Source organism: Tenebrio molitor, chromosome 2 (assembly GCF_963966145.1).
Source record: "Tenebrio molitor chromosome 2, icTenMoli1.1, whole genome shotgun sequence".
Lineage (NCBI taxonomy): Eukaryota > Metazoa > Arthropoda > Insecta > Coleoptera > Tenebrionidae > Tenebrio > Tenebrio molitor.
The window spans coordinates 15,849,718-15,856,394 of NC_091047.1; the positions used below are offsets into that span (position 1 = coordinate 15,849,718).

At 36.1% G+C, this 6,677-nt stretch overlaps 1 long non-coding RNA gene across 1 annotated transcript; it reads left to right on the forward strand.

The window, feature by feature from the left end:
* Nucleotides 1-1,088: 1,088 nt before the first annotated feature.
* LOC138123643 (uncharacterized) lies at nt 1,089-3,364 on the forward strand. Its single transcript, XR_011156873.1, has 3 exons — nt 1,089-2,484; nt 2,731-2,875; nt 2,938-3,364. It is a non-coding gene; the product is annotated as an uncharacterized lncRNA (long non-coding RNA).
* Nucleotides 3,365-6,677: the final 3,313 nt, after the last annotated feature.

Here is a 6,677-nt window from a genome sequence, read left to right on the forward strand (position 1 = left end):
TTAGTTATAAAATAAAATACCCCATAGAAAATGACAATCATGGGTACCAATATCATGAATATACCGGGTGATCAAGAAGGACTGTTTAAGTTGGCAGTACAATTAAGAAAATTTTTGAAGTGAAACTTCTTATGGGAGGGGTTTGAAATTCTGATCGGTAACCTTTTTGTGTGACGAAAAGTGGTGGTCTCGCACAACGGTTGCGCCAATATTTCCATCTCACTTAATTTGGAGTCTAATTCGATATTGTTTAGTGTTATCGTTAAAATATACAATTTTGTTGTAAATATGCTTAAGTCAGGCGCAGAAAGAAGAAGAAGAGCGTGGCGTGAGAGAAAACGTACGAGTGAAGTGACAGTTCAGAATGTGAAAAAAACGGTATAGGTAAATAATAAAGACAATGAGCCAGCAACTAGCACCTCGGCTCAGCCACCTCCTCTTGCATCTATCAGTGATAATTTACAATATTCTGATTTTCCTGTAATACAAAAGTTTCACTTCTATCGTGCGTCTTTACGACCCACTCTCTCTTTTTTTAATTCGGTTATTTATAACACTGCAACTGGATATGTTTTGTTGATTTATTTGACAAATATCTGATATAGGTACAGCATTAACAACGACAAGCCACCAACAACCGGAAGTTACTCCTGTTATACGATTTTAAATACGATCCAGTGTTACCAATTTAAACAGTCCTTCTTGATCACCCCGTATTTTGTAATCTGAAGTACAGCATGTACAGTAATGTTAACAAGAAATTACTCACTAGGATTCGAACTTTTAGGGAAATGAGGTTTTTCATGTTGTATGTAACTAGAATTTTCAAAAGTAATTTTGTATGTCTAACGTTGGTTACCATCAATTGTGAGATTGTTTGCGCAACTCCAACTAAATATGGTGCCAGAACCATGACCAACTTCATTAAACTATGTTATGGCCATCCCAAATGTCGAAAAAAAGTAAACCAAATGACAAGTCGATGATGGAGATGAAGTGGCGATATCTAGTGAAATTTAGAATAACCACACATTTAAAAACTTAAATATAAGGTTATGTTATATGCCATTTCATTGTCAAAAACTGTCAGTTTATACGTTTTCGTCGTGGAACTTGATCATTTCGGAATAAAACGATGCAAGAATTACAGAATTCGAGGTTCTAAGACGCTAACTTTCCTCTAAATACGTTTTTACACACGCAAATATGAAGGATCATAGCAAACCCGCGCCGAATCGGAATTTCGTCGTGGAACTTGAACATTTCGGAGTAAAACGATGCAAGAATTACAGAAATCGAGGTTTCAAGACGCTAACTTTCCTCTAAATACGTTTTTACACACGCAAGTATGAAAGATCACAGCAAAACCGCTCCGAATGAGAATTTCGTCGTGGAACTTGTTCATTTCGGAGTAAAACGATGCAAGAATTACAGAATTCGAGGTTCTAAGACGCTAACTAATTTTTCATGTTCCTGCCATAGTGTCATATAAGTATAAACTGACAGTTTTTGACAATGAAATGGCATATAACATAACCTGATATTTAACTTTTTAAATGTGTGGTTATTCTAAATTTCACTAGATATCGCCACTTCATCTCCATCACATGACCAACTTCATTAAACTATGTTAACGAATTTCTTTTCTAGTACCACAAATTTCCCGAAGAACCTCAAACCATTTAGCTCTAACTCCACTGTCGCTGGGAAATTGAAATAAAGGTTTTTCAGAATTGCCACAAATAATGCATTTAATGAGCATTTTCAGAGTTTTTTGATTGACAAAATTTTAAATTTGACGGCAATTTTACCTTGATGTCTAACAAACAGATGGCACCACTTCCACTTCATCACTATCCATGACATACTTCATACGAAGCTCATTTTAATGGAATTGGAATGGCCATAACATAGTTTAATGAAGTTGGTCATGCCAGAACCAAAACTGATTCTGAAACGAATCAGTTAGCGAGAAATTAGCAATTTGCAACTGTTACAAGGAATTCGCCGCCTTATATCGTGTGAGCAACAATTACTGATTGAGTTGGCAATAAATTCTGGTGACTTTTGGTGACTTTTATGTCATGTTCCAACGAGAAAACCATTTTATTAATAAAAGAATACAAAAACCAAGACGTTTAAATATGAAATGTATACCAGCTGTCAATAGTGTCAATAAAACAAACCGAAATAGGTACAATTTACAGTCTTGAAAATGTCATGTAAAATTTTTTTTGCCAACTGAAACAGTTATTGTTGCTCACTCTGTATTTTTGACATGATTATGATATCTTTTGTTTGTCACCAGAAACCGCATAGTCTCACTGATGTCTATGGTACACCATAGAGATCATTGCATAGCCTCCAACCTAACCAAATTTATGGCAACCTAGTAACGAATATCCCTAAAACCTAGAGAGTAATTTCTTGTTGACATTATCGTAAGGAAATATTTAAACACGTAAGATTGAATGTGCGATAAAGGTACGCACGAAAGACACAATTTAGAGTAAAAGTAGCCTCATCACTGCGTTGCACAACGTTCAACGCCGTTCGTTCACTTTTTGATGCAAAAATGAGGGCATAACCAAAACGACCGCACTTTGCAGGTTAAAAAATACATCTTGTCAGGCGTGGTCGCGTGGTCAGGCGCGGATCCGGCGGTGGGCGGGAATTATGAATTTTCATCCTTGCGAAGGGGCCATAACTAAAGTTACATTACATTCACAGAGCTTCCCATATGTTCGACGTGTCGCCAGCGACAGCATATCCACCACGGCTGACATTGCAGACAGTGATCCAACAGCATCGGAATTTTCGAAACGTTTGTTCTTGGAAATTGTTGCAACAACCTGATTTGTTTAATTGTTTCTTGGTATGTTCTACATGTATCTAGCAAATTTCCATTTTTACCCTTATCTTTTTTCATGTTGGTAGGAGGTCGTGATTCAAATTGACGAGAGTGTGATCACTGATCACTAAACAGAAATACCCCGTCGGCCGTCATATTTCCTCCAAGTGGAGAATCGGGATTTAGGACTGTTCTTCAGCAAAGAGATATGCTGCATACATTCCCCACCATTCTTCGGAAGCTCTGTTGCAGCATATTCAGAAAGTCGTCCTGCCAAACCCTTAACCATTCCCGATATTTCCGTGATCCGACGACAGGGATATGCACAAACAGCTTCGAGGGCTACTGGTCGAGGTTAAAGGGGATGATTCGGCGCCTAGGTATCACGCAGAGCCCTTTTCTTCCCGAATATTTTGACATGTTTCTGTGGTGGCAGCATTACGGTCCTACTGCTGCTGATCGCTTAAGAAATGTGTTGCTACACATTTCCGAAAAATATACTTTTTGCATACATCTTCTTTTTTTTACCCCCTGGGGTCCAGGGGCGAAGTCCGGATGAGGTCCTGAGGTATATTCCCGCGGGGGTTGCGGTCGAAGTCGTCCTTACGCTCAAAATACACATTTTTTGTGGAACCTACTATTTTTTTTTGGGAAGTTTACGGCCCATCCGCTATTTTTTTGGGTTTTGCCTCATATGGACTATGGACTTTTCCCAATGTCACGCTATTTTTTTTTCAAAAACGGGCGTCAAAGGAAAAATATGCGTTTTTTTTAAAAACGTAAGGATACGTGAATAAATGGCATGGCAATTTAGACAATAAATTATGTCCTGGTTTCATAGTCGAAATCATAAAGGCAATAGTAAAGAAAAAGCGAACTCTCGATTTCCACACGCTCCATACACTTTTTGTATGACAAAAAAGGTGCAATGTAGCAGTGTGCCAAAATTGGCTTTATCGAGGATGTTTAAATGTACATGAAAAAAATATGGAAAAAATTCTTCCGAGACAAAAAAAAAAAGTTTTCATGGCAATTTAATGCATATATTTCGAAATAATTGACCTATTAAGTGCCACTTTCAAAGACTGCCAAATTAGCAAATAAGTCCAATAGAATTTTTTAAACATGTTTCTGACGTTTGCGGTAATAACTTCTACACCGTAGTGCACCGTTAGTGTGCCATTTTGGGACATTTTATACATTAATAATTCAATAATCGTGTATTTGTTATTAAATCGTTTAAAATGCCAAATTTTACAAACGTGGAATTAATTGACATAGTGCTCGACTGCTCGCGTACGGTGCGGCGGGTGGCATAACGCAGTCCACTCGCCGCGAGTTCACGCGCAAATACTGTAAATAGAATTAAATAGAAGTGGTTTCCAGATAGGGTTGGCAATGGTTGTGCCTAATTCAAAAATGTTTACTTCCATGGTGCAACGATTGAGAGAAACAGGAAAATTCCATCCAAGGACGGAAGATAGTGGTAGAGATCATTTCTAGGGGGTGCTGGATGTTGAACCACAGATTTTAGAAAGCAGTCGAAGCAAATTCTGGAACAAGTGAAAATTTATGGCAGACGAAGATTTATGAGGGGTTGCAGTTTGTCTGAGGCCGTACCGTAACACAGGCAGCTACCACTGGAACCCTCTTGAATGGTCTTCGTTCCATAAATTACGGACAAGAGTAATAACCATAAACTTAACTTTGTCTGCCATACATTTTCATAAAGTAGAAGGGCCCAAATTAAATTAACCCAATATCTTTACATCATCAAAACATTTTAATTAAATTCTAATCACGGATTTTATTTCTCTATCATTTTTTCATAACGTATAATGTACTATTGGGAGCATAAAAAGTGGGACATCAAATTTCTGTCAGTTTTGAAAAATTCGATGTAGTTTAAACTTTATTGTCATTTTTTTTTGACACTACTCTAGCTGACAGTTTAAAAAATTATTTTATACTCCAATTTTCCTTTTCCAAATGCCCTCTTCTTTTGATAAAGGTAGATTTTGATTGGGACTTTGCATTAAATAAATATTCACTACGTGCTTACTTATAATCATTCCCTACAACCTACAACATTTAATGACAACGTCAATCAATTCGAAGTAGGGTTAGAATCAGATAAGTGTTATTTCACATTAAAAGTCAAGACAATGACGTTGATGTCCCACTTTTTTGTCCGCAATAGTACTAAATTTTTTTAAAGTGATAGTTTTTTGGCTGCTGTACCTAAGTAATTTTTAATTTAACAAAAAAGTAATACCCAATTTTTGTGGCGGTGAACAGTATTTATGCATCTACAATGCCTTCACATAAATATAATTTATTTTTAAAGCCATTTTCCTACTTGACACAAGTAATGGGACACCTGTACCAAGAAAATTTTCTTTCGAATAAGTAAACTGAAAAGATTCATCTAATTTAATCATAAAACAGACATTTGTGCATAGGTGATCACGGTCTTATTTGAAAAGAAATCACCCAGGATGGTCAAACGGATTAGAAGTCCTGAGGGTTAGACACCTGTCATATCCCATGTTGTGTCAGTTGCTTGAACTGAACGCATCATCTACTAGTACTGGGTCAATGTGTGCCCCAAAATTCGCGGAACAACTCAATGGAGCAATGTCAACTCTTGTTAGAAAATAATGAGATAAATTATAAAAAAAAATTCTGTACCTCTTAGATTTGAAAATAGGGGGGCTCCAAAGGTGCAGCTTTGATCTCATTTATTTTAAATATTAAAAAAGCTGTTGACTATTTGTCTTTTGCTAGTCAGTGGCATAATAATTCTGAACGATTGTGATCAGGTTTGCAATTATTTTCTTCATTATTTTCAGCATTTCCAAGTACCTACAATCTGTTTCAAAATAAAAAATCCACCACCTGTTGATTTATGTTGGCAGAAAAAAAGAAATTCCTAGAATAAGATTCATTTTTTTGGGTTGGCCCAACCTCCCGCTAAAATTTGACATTGAATTGTTGAGTTTATTTACGTAACACAAAATAATTATTATGTACAAAAAGGTGGTAGCTATCATATCATACCTTTTGAGTGAAATAATAAAATGAGAATTAAAAAAACACTATGAACTACGCCCGAAACGACTGTCAACAATTTTCTTTCATAACCCCGTTTTTTTCTGACACTAAAAACAAAAGTTGGCGACGTTGTCGGTTGTATTTTCGAGGTAGAATGCAGTGTTGGTGGATTTTTTATTTTGAAACAGATTATAGTAATTTTATGTTTGTTTTACCTCAAATAACGTACGCCAACATGGCTTTGATTTTCTCTCTCATTTTCATGGATACAACATACAACAAAAATGAAATATTGCAAATATATTGCAAAGCTATTGGGATACATAAAGTGTTTGCCAAAGCCAAATAACCACCAACACTGCATTCTACCCAGAAAATCAACCGGCAACGTTGTGTACTTAGATTTGATTGGTCTAGATTGATTTTTTTAAAAATTTTTACCTCATATTTTAATGACTACCTACTTAATAACAATAACAACGTATCTACTGCTAAGCTGCTCCGCGAATTTTGGTATTCGTATACTTCGTCCAGCGAGAGATTGTATTAAATAACCCAACACTACAAAATGCACTAGAATACATTAATTAGAGCATAATTTCAGGGTAAAAATGTTACTGCTTGAAGGATATATTATTTCAAATTTTACGTGCGCTAGGTACTAGGTACTTACTCTACGTAGAATTTAGTGATTTTTATGTCAACCAATATCTCGCTGAACGAACTATATCTACTCGTACATACATAATTAGTTGAAGAAAACGACAGTATG